At 32.3% G+C, this 20,171-nt stretch overlaps 1 pseudogene across 1 annotated transcript in view; it reads left to right on the forward strand.

The window, feature by feature from the left end:
* LOC143230973 (nephrin-like) overlaps window positions 1-20,171 on the forward strand; it is a 169,592-nt pseudogene that overhangs the window by 116,076 nt on the left and 33,345 nt on the right. The window contains exons 4-11 of the transcript XR_013016720.1: window positions 297-500; window positions 5,077-5,373; window positions 6,322-6,612; window positions 7,832-8,119; window positions 12,497-12,799; window positions 14,969-15,088; window positions 16,418-16,451; window positions 19,203-19,288. The product of XR_013016720.1 is annotated as a nephrin-like (transcript). The remainder of the gene's footprint in view (window positions 1-296; window positions 501-5,076; window positions 5,374-6,321; window positions 6,613-7,831; window positions 8,120-12,496; window positions 12,800-14,968; window positions 15,089-16,417; window positions 16,452-19,202; window positions 19,289-20,171) is intronic.

Here is a 20,171-nt window from a genome sequence, read left to right on the forward strand (position 1 = left end):
TTAGTTAGAGTACAAATAACAGACGATACTGCTAACGATAGTGCTTTTAACACTACGTGTTATCCATTAGGACAGTGCTTTTCTAAACGTTATTAATGATAATTCTAAAGAAGATCTTCCACAATATACCACTTCTTTTACTACTGCATTAAATAAAGACTTGTTTTTATCACATTATGATTTACTAAGATATGGTTAGTTTTATTGTTGCAGTTTCACTATACCTTTTTCCATCAGAAATCGTATTGGACCGAACTCCTCAAAATACTGATTCAGTAATAGTTTCTTGTTGCTAGGTAAACCATCACCGTCAGTAACGTGGTGGAAAGACAACATTTTGTTGGATGACAGGTATGAAACGACCCCTCGAGGCACAATTCGGAATCAACTCGTTATTCCCGCATTGAAAAGATATCACTTGATGTCTACATTAATATGTCAAGCTTCTAATAACAACATATCTCTCCCTCTGTCGTCTTCCATCACGTTAAACATGAATTGTGAGTACAACTTATTTTGATTTCGGTATCATAAAATTAAGATGAAACGAGACGAAACTCAGACGAAGCTACATTATTGTTTTTTGATAAGAAAAGTTTTATTGATCTTAAAGTAAGTTCGAGGTTGTTTTATTATGTTTCTTTGTGGCTCGGTGGTGAGCTTTAATGATTATATTGTTGAATTCAGGGGTTGGTTTGATTACTGCGATAGGCACCCATACTGTTCCTTGTGCATTGTTACTAAAGCGAAACGTATTGCTCCTAATAGCCATGTTTTATATTAAAATAACTGAACAAGTACCTACAACCAATATTTGTCAATATTTATTATTTACTATTTTGAATATAGCACACTTAATTCAAGTACATAAATGAAATGAAAATACCCTCAATAAAGACCCATACTGTAAATCAGGGGTTGGAGAAAAGTAATTTCTAAAGGTTTTTTAAGTTGAATAGAATGCTAAGAAATATACAACGAATGTACTCAGGAATAGTTTTACACTATTTAGAGACATTTATTTGAAACTAATACATTTACTTAACTTAGTTTATTAATAAATGTAACCTTTAGATACAATAATTGATGTTCATTTCCTAATTAACATGTCTACGTATAGACATATATAGTTAAAATATGAATTCAATGTTAAAAAGGAGAAGAATGGTAAAAGTAACAAGTGATCGAGGAAAACTTCAGCTGAAAAGTTGAGGTAAGTATTAATGGTAAAGAAAGTATTTTAACTGCATTGGATAATATAACTCATAGATAGAATTAGGACGGTTATGAAGACAAAAGAAAACACTACAATTATAAAGAAGCATGATAAACAACATGTAATTATTAACCAAAGATCAGTGAATCAGAAACAATTAAAAGGAAAAGAATAAGCTTTGAAACTACATAGAAAAAACAGTTTGAAAGGAATAAACAAGACATTTTCAGAATAACAGAAGTGCTTGATTTGAAAGTTATAAACACATAAGTGTCCACGACAAGGAAATTACTAAGAACCGTCCAATACACTGAGTTTAAAGCATCTGTGGCAAAGGAATAACCATGAATTACGAAGAATATTTAACTTAAAAGGTATAAGCAAGAAACTGTCACGGTAAAGGTAGCACAAAGAACAGTACGAATTACTTGGTTTAAAATTGTTTAAGATAGGAGAAGCATACCTTGAATTGTATGAATTACTTGGTTTAAAATTGTTTAAGATAGGAGAAGCATACCTTGAATTGTATGAATTACTTGGTTTAAAATTGTTTAAGATAGGAGAAGCATACCTTGAATTGTATGAATTACTTGGTTTAAAATTGTTTAAGATACGAGAAGCATACCTTGAATTGTATGAATTATTTGGTTTAAAATTGTTTAAGATACGAGAAGCATATTTAGAACTATATGAATTACTTGGTTTAAAATTGTTCAAGATAGGAAAAGCATATCTAGAACTGTATGAATTACTTGGTTTAAAATTGTTTAAGATAGATGAAGCACACCTAGAACTATATGAATTACTTGGTTTAAAATTGTTTAAGATAGATGAAGCATGCCTAGAACTATATGAATTACTTGGTTTAAAATTGTTTAAGATAGGAAAAGCATATCTAGAACTGTATGAATTACTTGGTTTAAAATTGTTTAAGATAGATGAAGCATGCCTAGAACTATATGAATTACTTGGTTTAAAATTGTTTAAGATAGGAAAAGCATATCTAGAACTGTACGAATTACTTGGTTTAAAATTGTTTAAGATAGGAGAAGCATACCTAGAACTGTATGAATTACTTGGTTTAAAATTGTTTAAGATAGGAGAAGCGTATCTAGAACTGTATGAATTATTTGGTTTAAAATTGTTTAAGATAGGTGAAGCATACTTACAACTGTATGAATTATTTGGTTTAAAATTGTTTAAGATACGAGAAGCATACTTAGAACTATATGAATTACTTGGTTTAAAATTGTTTAAGATAGGAAAAGCATATCTAGAACTGTATGAATTACTTGGTTTAAAATTGTTTAAGATAGATGAAGCACACCTAGAACTATATGAATTACTTGGTTTAAAATTGTTTAAGATTGGAAAAGCATACCTAGGACTGTATGAATTACTTGGTTTAAAATTGTTTAAGATAGATGAAGCATACCTAGAACTATATGAATTACTTGGTTTAAAATTGTTTAAGATTGGAAAAGCATACCTAGAACTGTATGAATTACTTGGTTTAAAATTGTTTAAGATAGGAGAAGCGTATCTAGAACTGTATGAATTACTTGGTTTAAAATTGTTTAAGACAGGTGAAGCATACTTACAACTGTATGAATAATTTGGTTTGAAAGGTGGACGCATGTAAGCGTCTCGACCAACAAAGTAATAAACAAATTCTTGATTTCAAAAACGGAAAAGAAAAATCGGTAAGGACTGATAAGAGACATGGAACAAATTAGTATTCTCTAACTAAAAAAATGTTTTTAGTTATAGTTGGAACACTCATATACTTTGAAAAAAATATTTATTTTTATAAAACGAATACTCATGTAAATTTTTATTCTCAGCAAGCTTGAGAGCCATTGGTTAATTTAAAGAGAGTGTGTGATAAAATAAAATAGTAACTCGTTTCTAACATGAAATGTGTTAATTTTACTTTTCGTTTGGTTTCTGTTGTTAATGTTATTTTTAATAAAGTGTTTACATTTCCACTTATAGAGGAGCATGAAGATGTAAATCTGTAAATGGTTATAATGTGTTAATAACATTATAATACATTAACTAAACGTAGCGTTTTAGTATAAAAGTAATTTATTTTAAAACTAAACATTACTACGTGTACAGTCACCTGATTGAGTTTATTTTAAAATTAAGGTTAATTTACTTGAAAGCATTATCAAAAACGTTGAGTTTCCGTCTACAAATTCCAAAGTAATTAAATCTGAAATTATTTAATTTTAAAATGTGTTACCTTAGGAACTTCACATGATCTTATCTGTTCTGCTTATCAGATGCAGCTATAAATAAGCTGAAATAACTGACAGAGAACGTTAAAGTCAGGTTTTTCTCATATTAGGAGTATAGTGTAGTAGTCAAAATGGAAGTAAAAACAAGTACAAAACAGTTTGTTCTTCGTTTCTCCATAAGTGTTTGTATTGCATTAATTAGTCATATTTCTGATTAATTATTGGTCGTAGCTTATGTTTCATTTGATTTCGTATATGATGCAAAATGTTCCTGATAGCAACAGAACTGTATTTGTATCTTAATCAGTTGATCATTGTTACTACTTAGCCTTAAAATATAGCTTACCATAGTTAAAATAACAATTTTAATTTTATATTTATGATTTCACAGTTTATAAACAAAACCAGTTACAAACTTGGTATACGTACTGCCGAAACACTAGTATACTGTAGTGTGTTTGTCAGTTAGTCAGTATAGACAGTAAAATGACGTCACACAAGGGGCGCTTAATATTATAATTTATAATACCGTGACGTTTGTAAAACGTGCACATGCCACGAATCACGAGAAGAATTATGCATTATGTAAGCTACAACACAGCATGACAAATGAACTTTAAAAGTAAAAAAAATCAAAATAATTGTTACTCTTAATTTTGGTTTAATATACTTTTGAAAGAGAACACTTTTGGAAACTCTGCGGAAGTATCAGTTGTCATAAATAAAATTAGCTCTTACCCTCTAACAAAATATTACTTATTATAAATTGAACCACTTCCTCGTACTGAGTTACTTATGATTCTGCTGCAATAACAGTAGTTTGATGTGGAGTCAGTCGTCTTAGTTTTATCGGATGTACTTTTTAGAAGTAATCCCTTATCTGTACTGAAATTCATTTTGGTAACTTGTGTTCAGGTAGTTGGTTATTTTACTAAAAAGACACACACTGTGCTAGCTGGGTTCTGTCCACTACGTGAATAAAACTCCAGATGTTTATAAGTCCAAAAAGTTGATGATCCATGAAACGAGGAAAAGGAAATTAAATGAATCTTCTTCGTTAATTTTTTGCTCGAAGTGTGAAACTCATTAGAAAATAAGCACAACGGGTTAGCACATTGAATGGAAATTTTAGTGAAGAAAAGAACAGAACATCTTAGTGTAATTATATTCTGTAGATTAAAAATTGAATTAGTTATTCGATAATAGCCAACACTGTTTTCCTTAAAATGTAAAACTAAGATAATATTGAGTAAAATATTGCTTGCAAATGTAAGTTTTACTCTATTTATTTGTCCACCGTTTATAGAGATTTTCATGATTTAAACTTGTAAGTCAGATAATAAAACTAATCAGCAAACCATTTTTTTTAATTGTATCTTTTAATAAATATTCACTTCTAACATTTACTAATTTTTTGGGTTAATACAGTTTTGATAGTAAGGAATTTACACAACTTATGTAAACTGTTTATTTCGGTACCGGAAACTTGATTCTGATTTATTTCTTAAAGTGATTTGTAGCCCACGCTGTGTTGTGATAGAGTAACTGATTTATGTTGTTGTGTTAGAGAAAAGACTGCTCCTGACGAGTACAATAAAGTCCTTACACTACTTCTAGTTAGACCCCTTACAGTAACAATAGTGGAGAAAAGACTGCCCCTATCCTCGGGGAAAATGGTTCAACTCGAATGTCGCACTAATGGGTCTCGTCCTCCAGCGGAAATAACTTGGTGGAAAGGCTCAACACAGTTGAGATCTACCAAGAACCGAACTAATAAAGATGAAACTTTGACTTCAAGCTTTCTGACAATCCGGCCCTCTAAAGAAGACGCCGGAAAATACCTATCTTGTAAAGCGGAAAATCTAAACATGCTGGATAGTGCCATAGAAGACGGCTGGATGCTTGAAGTTTATTGTAAGTGCAAATTTTCTAGTTGTTGTTAATATGATGTGAAAGGCAGCCGATTAAACAAATATATCTCCAAAACCACTTATCATTAGATATACAGCTATTTCGAGTATATTCCATGAACATATGAACGAAAATAGATATCAGGTTTGAAACTTGTCACATAAACCTAAACAAATCTGTGTTAAAACGACTAATGATTTAATGAAATTTTTCAAGCCAAAATTATTCAACCCAGCGTACAAATATAGTCTCGAAATTGTATTTTTTTGCAACAGAATTGTTTGACTATTTAAAATATAATCATCAATATGAAATTAGCAACAAAATTGTGACTTATGCCTGGTATCTTATTATATGCTGCGCGTATTTCTTAGAACTTAGTTTTAAATAACGTTACGTAATCTTCTGTTAACAGTGTAAATGTTTTCGCTTTATCTTACTAAAAATATACAGATACCGGTACACAATGTTTTCATCCAGTGATGACGTTTATATTTTAAATACTACGTAATCTTTTGTTCAGGCCTTTATAATCTGGGTTTTACATAGTGAAATGCTGACAATAAGTCTATTTAATAAAATGAAACCTTTAAAGCCTTTCTAAGACGTCTATAGGAACATCTAAGTCCTTTAGAAGTGAAACGCATTTCATGTTTCGTTAAGTAATGTCTTTAAATAAGCTTTAGTTTGGCTTTTTTACTGAACAAGATCCATTGAATCGGACGTCATATTTAATCGGTTATTTATTTGAGGCCACTTGAAAAAGTAGCAAAATTCTATGAGTTCTTACAACTCAGAAATAGCTGTAGTTATTTCATATACATGAAAATTTAAAAAAAATGACTGGACCTATACACTATTTTTTGAAGTGAGTTAACATATCACGTTTATGAAGACATTTTTTTAAAGCAGTTAATAAATTATCGATTAGCATTATTTAATTTTCAACAGATCCACCAGAACTGACGCTACGACTCGGCAGCAAGTTACGACACTCTCACATTCAAGAAGGAAATGACGTTTATTTCGAATGCAACATCCGTGCCAATCCATGGGTGACAGAAATTAGATGGGAGTTTGAGAGGCGCGAACTACAAACTAACACAACTGTCGGTATCATTGTGAGCAATCAATCGTTAGTGTTACAGAAAGTGCGACGGTCAAGTAGAGGTCATTATACTTGTTCTGCAAGAAATTCTGAGGGCGTGGGTGAGAGCAATGCTGTGTATTTACGTGTTCAATGTAAGTAATATTGTTTGGATGATGTGCATCTACGTGTTCACTGTAAGTAATATTGTTTGGATGATGTTTATTTACGTGTTCACTGTAAATAATACTGTTTGGATGATGTGCATCTACGTGTTCACTGTAAGTAAAATTGTTTGGATGTTGTGCATCTACGTGTTCACTGTAAGCAATATTGTTTGGATGATGTTTATTTACGTGTTCACTGTAAGTAATATTGATTGGATGATGTGCATCTACGTGTTCACTGTAGGTAATATTGTTTGGATGATGTGTATCTACGTGTTTACTGTAAGTAATATTGTTTGGATGATGTTTGTTTACGTGTTTAGTGTATGTGTGTGTGTGTGTTTCTCATAGCAAAACCACATCGGACTATATGCGTAATCCACCGAGGGGAATTGAACCCCCTGATTTTAGCATTGTAAATCCGTATACTTACCTCTGTACCAGCGGGGTACTATTGAGTGTAAGCAATATGTTTGGATGATGTGCATTTATGTGTTCAATGTAAGTAATGTTGTATGGATGATGTGCATTTACGTGTTCAATGTAAGTAATACTGTTCTGAGAGTCAGGTCAAATTTAGGTAAATTTTGTTGATGAAATAAAAGAATAACTACATTTATATGTTCAGTATGGATAATAATGGTACGTTAGTAGAAAGTGTAAGGATTATGGGTGATTACTACATCTTACGTGATATGTGTCTTTCTACAAATAACATAACTTATTTATACATGAATAACGCATTGTTGATTTCCTTATTTTCTCACTTATGATTGTGACAGGACAATAGTAGTTTACAGTGTGGTTCTAAACGTGTGGTCCACTGTCAAATAGTGGTCAATAGGGTCCTCCAGCTTGTCAATGGGCTGATCAAAAATCCAAAGTTACATCAAAAGCAGGGTCATTCTTCCCACGAGTTCTAATAATTTTTTTCGGGGGGAAGCTAAAGCAAATAGGGTAGGACAGGTAGGTGGCAGGCAAGGACTTTTGCCGTGCCGAAGTGATTCACAGACAAAAAGGTTTGAGAACCACTGGTTTAGATAATAGGAAAACCACCAAACAGTTGCTTGATGACCAATGGTTAATCAACGTTTTAACAATCACATTTACTGTATTGTTGTTGATAATGCTTCTTCATTTCATGTAGAATGTGTCTTTTCAGTTTCAGTATAATGCATTCCAACTTTATTTCTTATTGACATGTCAGACGCTCCAATTTGTAAGCCGGACCAAAGAACTATCTATGGGGTTCCCAAACATGATGGTGTGAAAGTACGTTGTGAGGTAGATGCTGACCCTTCATCTGTGACCTTCAAGTGGGCTTTCAACAACTCAGTGGAACGTCTGGACATCGTGGACTTTGTGACAAGCGGTACAAAAAGTATCGCTTCTTATATTCCTCGAACTGAATACGACTACGGGACTTTGCTCTGCTGGGCAAGCAACAGTGTTGGTTCACAGCGACAACCTTGTGCGTTCTTAGTGATTCCTGCAGGTATAGAATGGCTAACCCTAAACTATTATTTATTGATTTGGGAGATATCGTTTCTTTTCTCACAATAATTCTTACTTCTAGTTTCCTTACTTTTACCGGTATGTTTCTTCTTAGTTTTACATTGCATAAACTTTCTTATTTCTAAATGACCCATATTTAATACATTAAAGTGATATCCTGGCGAACTCTCAAAGGCCAACTTAAAGAATAAAATGTGTTGATTTCAGCTTGTGTTAAACGAATTCCTCGGTCAAACAGATTTGGTTTGTTGTACATTTCACGCAACACTAATCGAGAACTATTTGCACTAGTTACCACCACCCACCGTAAACTTTGCGCAAATATCTTACCGACAGATAGTAAAAGGGATGAAAAGGCGAGCGTGCTGATGGAGAGTTAAACCCGCGACCTTCAGAGTACGACTCAAGCGTTCTAACCACCTGGCCATGCCAGGCGAATGGAGTCAATCAGACTAGTACTGTAGTATTTCACCTACAGGAGGCGTATATTTGGTATTTCTTCAAAACTCTTTCAAATTTTAAGAAATTCAAGCATTCTAATGGTTCTGTTGATCCTAAAAGTAGAAAACTAAGGAAGAGTATAATAAGTTTCCTTTTGGGTAAGTAGGGAATTTTTCTAACTAAATTTTACCTGAGGTCACGTTATTGCAATACTGTATCTCTAGAGGTTCATGCAAAGCCAGTAATAATCATGAGGTGTGAGGACAATCATTTGTAAATTTACTTTTATGATTGCGCGCACACCTTTCAAAATATACGTCAGATGCATTACATTAAAAAGTTACGTGGCAAAACGTTCCACACACTACCAATGTAGCAGATGTAGATGATATTACGACATAATACAAATTACAGAGTTAGAAAATCGTAAAATAAGCATGTCTACTACCCACAGGGCGGGTACGTTTTCATTGCCAGCCAAACCAAAGAGTTAAAGCTGAGTTAGGCAGTTAGAAAGACGATCGTTACTAAGGATACCGCAATCTATGATCACAGTGACATGAGTGGTTAACTTTGGGAAGATAGAAAATCTTTAAGACCATTGTATCCTTAGAAGAATCCAGAAAACGATTCCTAAATGAAACTCTACAGATCCATAATTAGTTTTATTCCAGTTTTCTGAATTTGCGGATATGGTGTGGACACTAACAAAATTACATACTTGACCCTGTTGAATGAATAGGTAATAGACACATTCACTGATAAGTAAAGCACATAATATCTACCAGATATTAGCCTGGTTCAAAAATTATTGTAACGAATTTTTACTCTATGAAAAAAATATTGCACTCTGTACTTTGGAATGTGTGTGTATTATAATAGGTAAAATCAAATTCCACTTTTGTTTCAGAAAAGAATAACCAGGGGTTGCAGTAAAAGTTATGGACTGGTTAGGCTTAGCGTTGATAGCCCTTCAGTTGTTGGGCTCCAATATTCGAAATACAGAATCATTAATGCCCAGTAAATCCCTGACAAATATATGTAACTAAAATTAAAACTAGTGTATTGCAAATAAAAGCAAATTTTTTCTTCCATGTTGTTTTAAAGCTTCTATTTCATGTAATTTTTATTTTCAATTATGTTTTTGTTTGTTTCTTATCTTGGTAAAACAGACTGAGAGTTTGTAGCGAGATAAAAAAAACAACAGATAAACGTATAGAAAATTTGGAATTGGAATAGTTAATTACCAAAGTCACGAGTGTATATCAATTGATATAGTAAAAATTAAACCTAAAACCAAACAGCTTGTTTTATAGCTTTTTCATCGTTACTAAGGTGACGTTAAAACAATTACAACCGAAATTATTTCCTTTTTAAATTATCTATATGCAATACTGATAGAATAACAAGGATGTTATTTCAGGAAATCAAAGTTTGGAAATTAATCTTACGTTACTCTCCACACACACACATACATATATATATATATATATATATACTTCTACTGTGTAGGTTTGATTCAAGCAAGCAAACAAATTAGGAGAGAAAAAATAAACTAATTAGATCATAACAAAAAATAAACATCTTAATTTGGTTAGAACAAAAAAATAACCTAATTAGGTGAAAACAACAAATAAACAACCTAATTAGATTAGAACAAAAATAAACAACATACTTTAGTCAGAACAAAAATAAAAAACATACTTTAGTCAGAACAAAAACTAAAGAACCTACTTAGGTTTGAACAAAACTTTACACAGTAAATAGTACAGCTAATTTAACATGTCTATATAACTAAAAGTATGGTATGACATAAAATTAAAAACAACAGAATTCATGAATAGTAGACAATTGTACAATTCACAAATACATAATTTATTTACGACTATGGTCGTGAATAAATTATGTATTTGTGAAACGTAAAATTGTCTTGTTTTTTTACAATTTAATAATTATGAATTTTCACCAAGTACCGGCAGTTCCAGGTATCAATTACATAAAAAAAACATCTTTAATTGTTGGATCTTACATATTAATCAGTTGAGTAATTCATAATTTCGGCCGTAATACTAACAAAACTGTGTTTGAAAAGTATGTGGTAGGATTTCTTCTACACACTTGGTGGTAGTTTTCATTCAAGGGGTTTTTGTATTAAATTATTTTTTAATTCTACACTAAATATCTTTTCAAACTTTTAAGTGTATGAAACAGGATTTTTACTCAATTATAAAATTTTCCATTACAAAAGTAAATATAAGACTAACTACCAGCATCAACCTAACATTTCAAACTAGCTAGCATTAATACGACTCTTGACATGAACCAGTGTGAACACAATTCTGAACATAAACCTGCACCTCTACTACCTACGGCAATAACCATCTCACTAAAACAAATTCTAAACGTAAGCTACCATCAAACTCCGTATGCAAAACCAATAACGTAATATAATATTCCAATGGGTACATTAGAAATTTAGATACGATATTTTAAACTTTCTAACCAATAACGTGTATTTAAACTAAACACAATGAGTCATTAGAGACAAGTAGCGTAACACACCAGTAGCTCATTAGTCAGGTTTTGTTTTTTGTTTGTTTTTGAATTTCATGCAAGACTGCACGAGGACTATCTGCGCTAGCCGTCCCTAATTTTGCAGTGTAAGACTAGAGGGAAAGACGCTAGTCATCATCACCCACCGCCAACTTTTGGCCTACTCTTTGACCAACGAATAGTGGGATTGACCGTAACATTATAATGCTCCCAATGCTGAAAGGGCGAGCATGTTTGGTGCGACAGGGATTAGTTAGATTTATCCATCAACGTAGCATGAACACACCTGAGTTGATGTGTTTGCAGGAGGGAACTTAAAACAGACGAATAAACGTAAAGGGAAAAATTCATAAATAAAATTACCCTAGATATCTATCTGAATGAACATATCGATATATCATAAATGATTCCCTACAAAAACGATATACGTATATGTAGTTCTCCCAAACAAAGGCGAATCACCAATAAAAACAGTTTTTCTCAACATCTGCTGTGTTTCGTAAATTACGTAATAAATATAAGTGAAACAAGGAGATAGAGAAAGTCAGATCCTAAACAGGAAAAATATTTATGTATGTATACAGCAAGAATAAAGTATCGACTTTAATAAGTTACAGAAAAAAGTATTTTACATTTATTATGAACGTTATTAACAATGATTATCCCTTTTATTAATTCAATTTTACATTCGTCGTATTGTCAACATAATTTTCCATTATCTGTATTATTTGGATATCCCAATTTATTACCGCAAATTTCAACACCCAAGTTACGAAAGTAGTTCTTGAATGTCACTTTATTAGTGGTTCACGCTGCTTAACGGATTCTCATTAAACTCTGTGTACGTAATACTCGTGTTAGTTATCAACACTGTTTCTGTTGCACTTTCTTAATACACACTTTGTCAACAAAGGCTCTTATTACTTAAGGTGCTAACGAAGTATTTATTCTCGTTATTGTTGTGTTTGTCTTAAAAATTACAAACTTTATGGTTAGGCATGAAGAACAAAATTGAAGACTTAGAGAAAAAAGTTGCTTTCACATCTGAAAGTTCATTGGTGTTTTCAAATGTTGTGGACGTAGTTACAGAATTTGAGCATCTGGTTAATATTAAATATATTTGTGTGCTTGTGAAAATTCATTTTAATTCAAATCTTTATACTGATCTAATTATAAGGATTTTAAACAGTGAAGTGTGTAACACAAAGACAAATCGAACCAAATTTAAATGTTGCTCTAAATACGTTTCACCTAAATTCACTTCCAGATAAAAATATTAAAAAAAGTAAAAAGAGAAGTAACTGGTAAGTAGCGCGTTTCCCGGAAATTACTAAACTGGTTCTTGGATTTATCTCTGGTATAGGTGTTCCAGACCCGGTCCATAACTGTTCCGTGTTCAACGAAACAGATCACAGCTTCCGGGTGGAATGCGAAGCTGGCTACGATGGCGGGCTCGGTCAACATTTCGTAATGGAAGTTCTTGATACGCCTTATCTGCAACTCCAAGCAAATATGACATCACCGTTTCCGATATTTCGTGCTCGTAATCTCCCGTCGTCATCAAGCTTTGTGGTGTTGGTTTACGCTGTCAATGTCAGAGGCGCAAGCCAGAAACACTTCCTTCGTGTCAGTACCCACGCCAGTCCTGAGACTCAAGCTCACAACGGTATGGTCTCTAATCTAAGCAATGGTCTTCAATTTACTCAAACATATTTGGATACTACAAATATTTACTTGTCGTTTCTCCTCAAAGCGCTCTGTGATGTATATATACATGTATACTTATCTACGAATGTAGTTTATCATGCTAAAAGCTATAAAACAGTGATTACTGTAAAGTTGTGGCAATCAGTTACCTATCGTTGTCATGGTTATTAGCTCATTTGATCACCTCAGTGTAATTATCAGTTAGTTACTAATTAGCTTACATTATACGTTTCGGTTGCTAATCTATTGCGGCCCGACAAGGCCAGGTGGGTTAAGACGTTCGACTCGTAATCCGAGGGTCGCGGGTTCGAATCTCTATCACATCAAACATGCTCGCCCTTTCAACCGCGGGGGCGTTATAGTGTGACGGTTAATCCCACTATTCGTTGGAAAAAGAGTAGCCTAAGAGTTGGCGGTGGATGGTGATGACTAGATGCCTTCTCACTAGTCTTACACTGCTAAATTAGGGACCACTAGCGCAGATAGCCCTCGTGTAGCTTTGCGCAAAATTTAAAACAAACAAACAAACTAATCTATTGCTATCTTCGCTGAGAGGGCCCATGATTCTGGATAGTCTTGTTAAAGAAGCTAATGACCTATTTATTTATGTTGTTTCCATTCCTTAGAAATCAGGTATGTATTTGAAGGTTTTCAAGCGTAGGATATCCACATTTTATTGATTCTTATGTAATGCTAACTGAGTTATCCGTTACGTGGATACAGAAGCCTTCATTACGTTCCTCATTCTGATGTATGGTTTACACTTTAGCACTAAGAGATATTCTTAAAAGAAATCTACAGTTATCTTGACAAAAGTTAAATATCGACATATTTTATTTTACCAAAGAAATTTTCTTGAAAACAAGTTATATTTTTTAAAAATAATTATTCTCCTGAAAGTATTTCAGTAAAACGAATAATCATTGATAATTAGAATGCTTACATATGGTACTTATTAATTCAGTAAACAACTTATTCTACCTACATCCGGTATGTGAACCCATACTTATATAAACATAGATGTACATATTGAGTACCTTCTTTACACAGGTAGGCTTGGCATGGCCAAGCGCGTAATGCGTGCGACTCGTAATTCGCGGGTTCGCGCCCGCGTCGCGATAAATATGCTCGCTCTCCCAGCCGTGGGGGCGCTACAATGTGACGGTCAATCCCACTATTCGTTGGTACAAGAGTAGCCCAAGAGTTGGCGGTTGGTAGTGATGACTAACTGCCTTCCCTCTAGTCTTACACTGCTAAATTAGGGACGGCTAACACAGATAACCCTCGAGTATCTTTGTGCGAAATTCCAAAACAAACAAACAAAACTTTACACAGGCACTGTTCTTATATTTGCTGTCAGAGAGAGAATTTGAACCCATACTTATATAAACATCAGACATACATACTGAGTACCTTCTTGGTATAAACTGTATTATTATATTTCTCATTAGCTCTGGGATTTGAAAGATTAATTGTTGAAAGGTTATCATTTCTTTTCTTCTTTTTCCTGTACATTAAATATAATTTATTAATTCATAATAACCGGAAACTTGTTAGATTAATTATGATTCTGTAAATTAGGTTATGTTTATGTAATTACAGTTAGAGATTAAAACCAGAAATCAAACCAAATAAGCGATGAATTCCTTACAGACTTAGTTCTACTGTAATAATTTCTCACACATAATTCAAGTTTCTTATTCTTATGATATAGGATAATTTTAGTTGATACAATACATTGCTTTTAATCACATCATTATATGGTCCTAATCATGGTACTTATAATAAAGATTGAAGAGATCCACAGTTCTTCACGGTACTTTATTGGCTTGCGACAGAACAGAATAATCAAGGCACAACATGTAAAGCTGGCCATTATACCAAGCTTCTCGAGAAAACGGTTTGAATGACATCATCATTTCTTACTATATTTCCTTACGGCGACTCACTTTGTGATTAGTTCGAGGTAAACAAAGTTATTTCATAGATAAACTACTAGATGAGGGAACTCCGAAACAGCTAAATAATTCTAAGTGTAAAATATTTTACGACATAGGAATGTAAATGTCAAAGACAAGAGCGACAGAGATTCAATGTAAACCTAACAATAACAATATTTTCCTTTCAGTGTCTGACCAATGGAGATTGGCTGTTAGCTCAATGCTCATTATTTTGGTTTCGGTTGCTGTTGGTATCATCTTAGTTGCAATTCTAATTATTTTTATTATAAGATACAGAAGAAAAAAAGGTAAGAAACATTTATTTTATTTTCTTTGGAAATAATAAAATATTTAATTCATTCAAACGTTACGATATTTTGATTTGATCTCTTTTCAATTGACGATTTTCTACGAACAGACGTTTTGATATTCAACGTCTTGTGTTTAGATCTTTGCTGTTTCTGTTTGTCTAAAATAGTTACTTTTGAATAATATCAACATAAAGCCATGGTTAAAAGTATATATGAACTCTTATATATACTAAAATAGTTGGTAATATTCTATGGGATAAGATTAAAAAATAACACAAGCGGCTGTAATTCATTATTTACTAAGCGATCGGAAGCAGGTAGCGCTCCCAAACACTGGGAGTTTATTCGATTCGTCTATCCAGAAAATTAACTGGATGTTCTTCTGCACTGGATGAATCTAGTGAATCGGAAAAGGATGGGAGAATTTCCTATATTGCAGAGAATAAATTAGCTCTCTTTGTTTTCTTCTTGTTGTTCAAAGACCGAAATGGTTGTGATACTGAGAAACGTTATGATGAAACAGTCCCCGATCTATTTCCATAGTTAACTCTTGTTTTGTAAGTGACTAGAATAATTAACACGCGATTAATGATGTAAAAAATAACACTGCGAAACGCGATTTCAAAAGTTGTTTCTACATTGTGACAAAATTGTTGTAAGTACATGCTGCATTTGTACATTTCCACAACAATCTTGATGACGTCACAGTTCTATTCAAACGGCCTACTTGTCGGGAATAATCGGAATAGTTCGGAATCGATTTATCTCAGTGCAGAATGTTGCGCACACTTTAATGACGATGAATCGTGTGTACCATAAAACAGACTGTTGTTGCACCTGTCCATGCTAATATATAATTAATCATAACTTACGCTTTATAATCCACGAAAGCACTGAGTGAGAGATAACATTCTCTTATCATTGATCAGGTCAATGTTCCAAAAAGTGAATGGTCATTTCTGGTTCTTCGTATGCCAAATAAAGTATATTTATTACTTGTTTCTTGTTCTGAGATAACACTTATACTTGATCAGTGAACTATTTTCCTACTTGTCTACAGTTGTTTGATTTTACCTATAACACACTTAAATGTATATTAATCTATATAAAACACAGTTACCTCTAAAGAAACTTCTAATGTTTATACTCTACCTACTTATAGTTCTATAAAATACACTTATTGATGTAAGTTACAAAAATATATACACCTGTATGTGTATAATTATTAGGTTGCTCTAGTTTTCTTTCGTCATTAAAATAATTTCGTGTTTATTTAAGATATAAGTAAACTCAGAAACATATTTTTTTTTCACTTTTGAGTTTCAGGCAGGGAAAATGGAAGTAAAGAGAATGAATACAAGTGAGTATCATTTTATTTCTTTGAATTTTCGATTTTAATGGTTTGGTTTAGGTAGAAAACATCAATAAAGATAAGTATGACAAGTCAGATTGGTTTTGTTCATTTCAAATCTTCGTTTTAATTGATTGATGTGGATAATAAAGACCCAAGGAAGCGGTAACAACAAATCAGGTAGGTTTTGTTTCTTTGCGTTCTTGGTTTGAAAGTATGAATACAGGTAATAAACAGCCAAGGAAAGGGAATAGTATAAGTTACGTATGTTTTGATTCTTTGACATTTTGGTTTAATGTGATGATATAGCTAGTGAACATCGAAGAAAGAGACTTAGTACGAATGAGGATGATTCTGTTTGTTAACATATTTGGTTTTAAGGTTTTGATGTAAGTAATAAATACCCAAAAAGGGAGAGATTAACACAAGTAAGTTAGGTTTGGTTGCTTTGCATCCTTTCTAGTAATATCTTAATATAAGTAGTAAACAGACAAGTCAACTAAGTTTTATTTCTGTGCATTATTTGTTATGATGTGTTAATGTAGGTCGTAAACAGCCAAAAAAGGACATTAAGAGAAGTCAGAAATGATTAGTTTATTATCGTTTTTAACTTTAATGTTTTCTTATAGATAGTAAATGATCAATAAAAAGGATCAGCACAATACGTATAAGTTAGTTTTTTTTTATTTTTGGTTTCAAGAAGTCGATCTAAGTAACAACTAGCCAAGAATGGAGGTTGTTAGAAGTCAGGTCGATTTTGCTTAGTTCATTCCTTTACTTCAATGTGTAGATATAGATAGTAAATAACAAAGAAACGTGATTAGCACAAGTCAGGAATGTCTTGTTTCTTAGAATCCTATGTTTAGGTTTGTTGATATAGTTAATAAACAGCAAAGATAGGTGATCAGCACAAGTCAGAAAATCTTTTATTTCTTTGACTATTTCTTTTTAATGTGTTAGTATAGGTAATAATTAACTAAGAGAGGAAATTAGTGCAAGTCAACTATATATTTCCTCTACATTATTGGTTTTAATTTGTTTATTTACACAGTAAACAGCAAATTAATGGAATTAGCACAAATAATGTAGGTTTTGTTCCTTTACAGACTTGGTTTTAATATGTTGATATAGTTAGCAAGTAGAGAAGAATGAAGATTAGCACATGTAATATAGGGTATTTCTTTCAATAAATAATTTTGATAAGATGATCTCAATAAAATAAACTAACTAAACGATCTTTCACTTTGTCTTACCTAAGGTATAAAGAAACTCGACTAGTGTATTTCTAATGCTAATATAACCGTATTAAGCTATATCCCATTGATGACTACTTATAAATTTAAATGAAAAGTCCTAGTGGTCGAGTTTCGATCTTTGTGTAATTTCATTTGAAAAGAACAAACGATAACTCTGAAATAATTAACAATGAAGCTTACAATAATTCCTTTGATGTTAGTCGTACTGTAAACGTTTTCTAAACATATCTTTTACTGGTGTGGCGACGTCAGTTGTGCTAAGCCTATCAAGCCTTTATTCAGGCGACAAGAAATAATTAGTATTCTTATGAGAGTAAAAAGCTATTTTTGATGAACTCACGAAACTCTTTAAACATACATGAAATTTATCACCTAATTACCAACTCCAGATAATCGAATTAAAAACAATCAAATATTTTCACAGAAGATGTAAATATTTGTGGCTTGTTTATAAGAAAAGCCTCTAACTTCGAAAGTAATACGAGTACTTGTATAATTGAAATCAAGCCACTGTAGTTGGAATGATAACTTGTTTTTTTTCTAACGGAATTTATTTTATTCCAAGAGAAAGAATGTTTTTATCTCAATGTCTTCATCATATAACGTCGAGAAACCTTTGAAATGATGTTTAACAAAAAGCACATTTTGGGTTTACAGATATATTCAGCAACATTTTTAATATTAACTTTTATCACATGTGAAAGACAGTGAAGCGAGCAACGTAAACAAAAACATTTATTTCTTAATAGATTTTATTTATTGTAAACAATTCCTGCTACGTAGTTATTTGAATGAGATTTGGTAAAAAGTAATTACTGCTTGTGAGTCTCAAATTCAAGTTTCGTTCAACAACTTGATTAAGAAATTTCTGCCACAAAGTCATAAATTGCGGCTTAATATAAGAACCTGCAACGTAGTTGTATACAGTAGGCATGGTCGTAACGTTATATTAATGATAAAGTTCAATATCATTGTTATCTATTGTTATAATATAAAAATTTCCTTTAATGCATATTGCATTTTCTTTTCCTCAAACATACAGCAAAAATGTGACTTCAAAGCTGTTTTAACAGGCTGTAGTTGACGTAACTAATAAAAGCATAAGAATAATGATATCTAAGGACTTAAGATACATCTTTAAAAAGTTGTTTTTGGAAACGAATAATAATTCCAAAAATGGTTAAAACTGTATTTTTAACATAACATTTCTGGTCCAAACAGTTTCTAAATTTCGATTGATTGATTTTTTTTTTACAACTGACTAACTGCAAATAGGGAACATTTGTGAAACATCAAGGAATCTAATGTCTATTCCAATGTTCCCTATAGTTCTCTCACTGAGATACATTCCCATTATTTTTACGGCTTTCTGGTTCTTTTAACAAAAGCCTGTTCTCCTCATTTTCGTAAAAGAACTTATTTTTAGAAAATACCGGCTGAATACATTTTATAGATTTTACGGGAATAAAAATATGAATAAAGTTACGAGATTTTTTTTTTATAGAAGTAAAAGAAACCCGGAAAAGTATGACTCTCCAGCGAGCTTAAACGTTTTACCAATGGAAGAAAAATGTCCGGACTTAATACCAGGTAGGAAAACGTATGAAACTTACGTTAAGATGTGATCCATTAACCTAACTATATACAATATTATGTAGAATACGTGGTATTTATTTACAATTGTGATCCATTAACTGAACTATCGACAATGGATACTAGATAAGAGAATACGTGGTATTTATTTACAATTGTGATCCATTAACTGAACTATCGACAATGGATACTAGATAAGAGAATACGTGGTATTTATTTACAATTGTGATCCATTAACTGAACTATCGACAATGGATACTAGATAAGAGAATACGTGGTATTTATTTACAATTGTGATCCATTAACTGAACTATCGACGATGGATACTAGATAAGAGAATACGTAGTATTTATTTACAATTGTGATCCATTAACTGAACTATCGACGATGGATACTAGATAAGAAAATACGTGGTACTCATTTATGGATAAGATGTTAACATTTGTGTTTTGTTTGAGAGATATATTCACGCACAGCCACATCAAAGCTATGTGTGATATAACCGTGTACTTATTTTTAATTGAGAATCCAGAGGGAACAACAACCTCCGCAAATTTTTGGCTATTATAATCGAAGAGTAGAATTTTGTCATTGCTTGTATAACGTACCCATTTAAAGTACGAAATGCAATTTGTTTTCTCATTTAACTAGAGTGCAAACTGTAAACCTTCGGGTCTACAGCCCGACACGAAAACTATTATGCCTCGTTCAGTCAAAAAATTCTGGAAGACACCGATTTTGAACTTTTTCTACAAAAAAGACCCTATCATAAGAATTTAAGTTGAAAAATTCAATGCACTTTGTTAGTATAAGATCATCTTTGGTTTTGGTACTAAGGAGGGTAGTCGCACAAAGGGGAGTAACTCGGTGTGACCTTACG

Source organism: Tachypleus tridentatus, chromosome 10 (genome assembly GCF_004210375.1).
Source record: "Tachypleus tridentatus isolate NWPU-2018 chromosome 10, ASM421037v1, whole genome shotgun sequence".
NCBI lineage: Eukaryota > Metazoa > Arthropoda > Merostomata > Xiphosura > Limulidae > Tachypleus > Tachypleus tridentatus.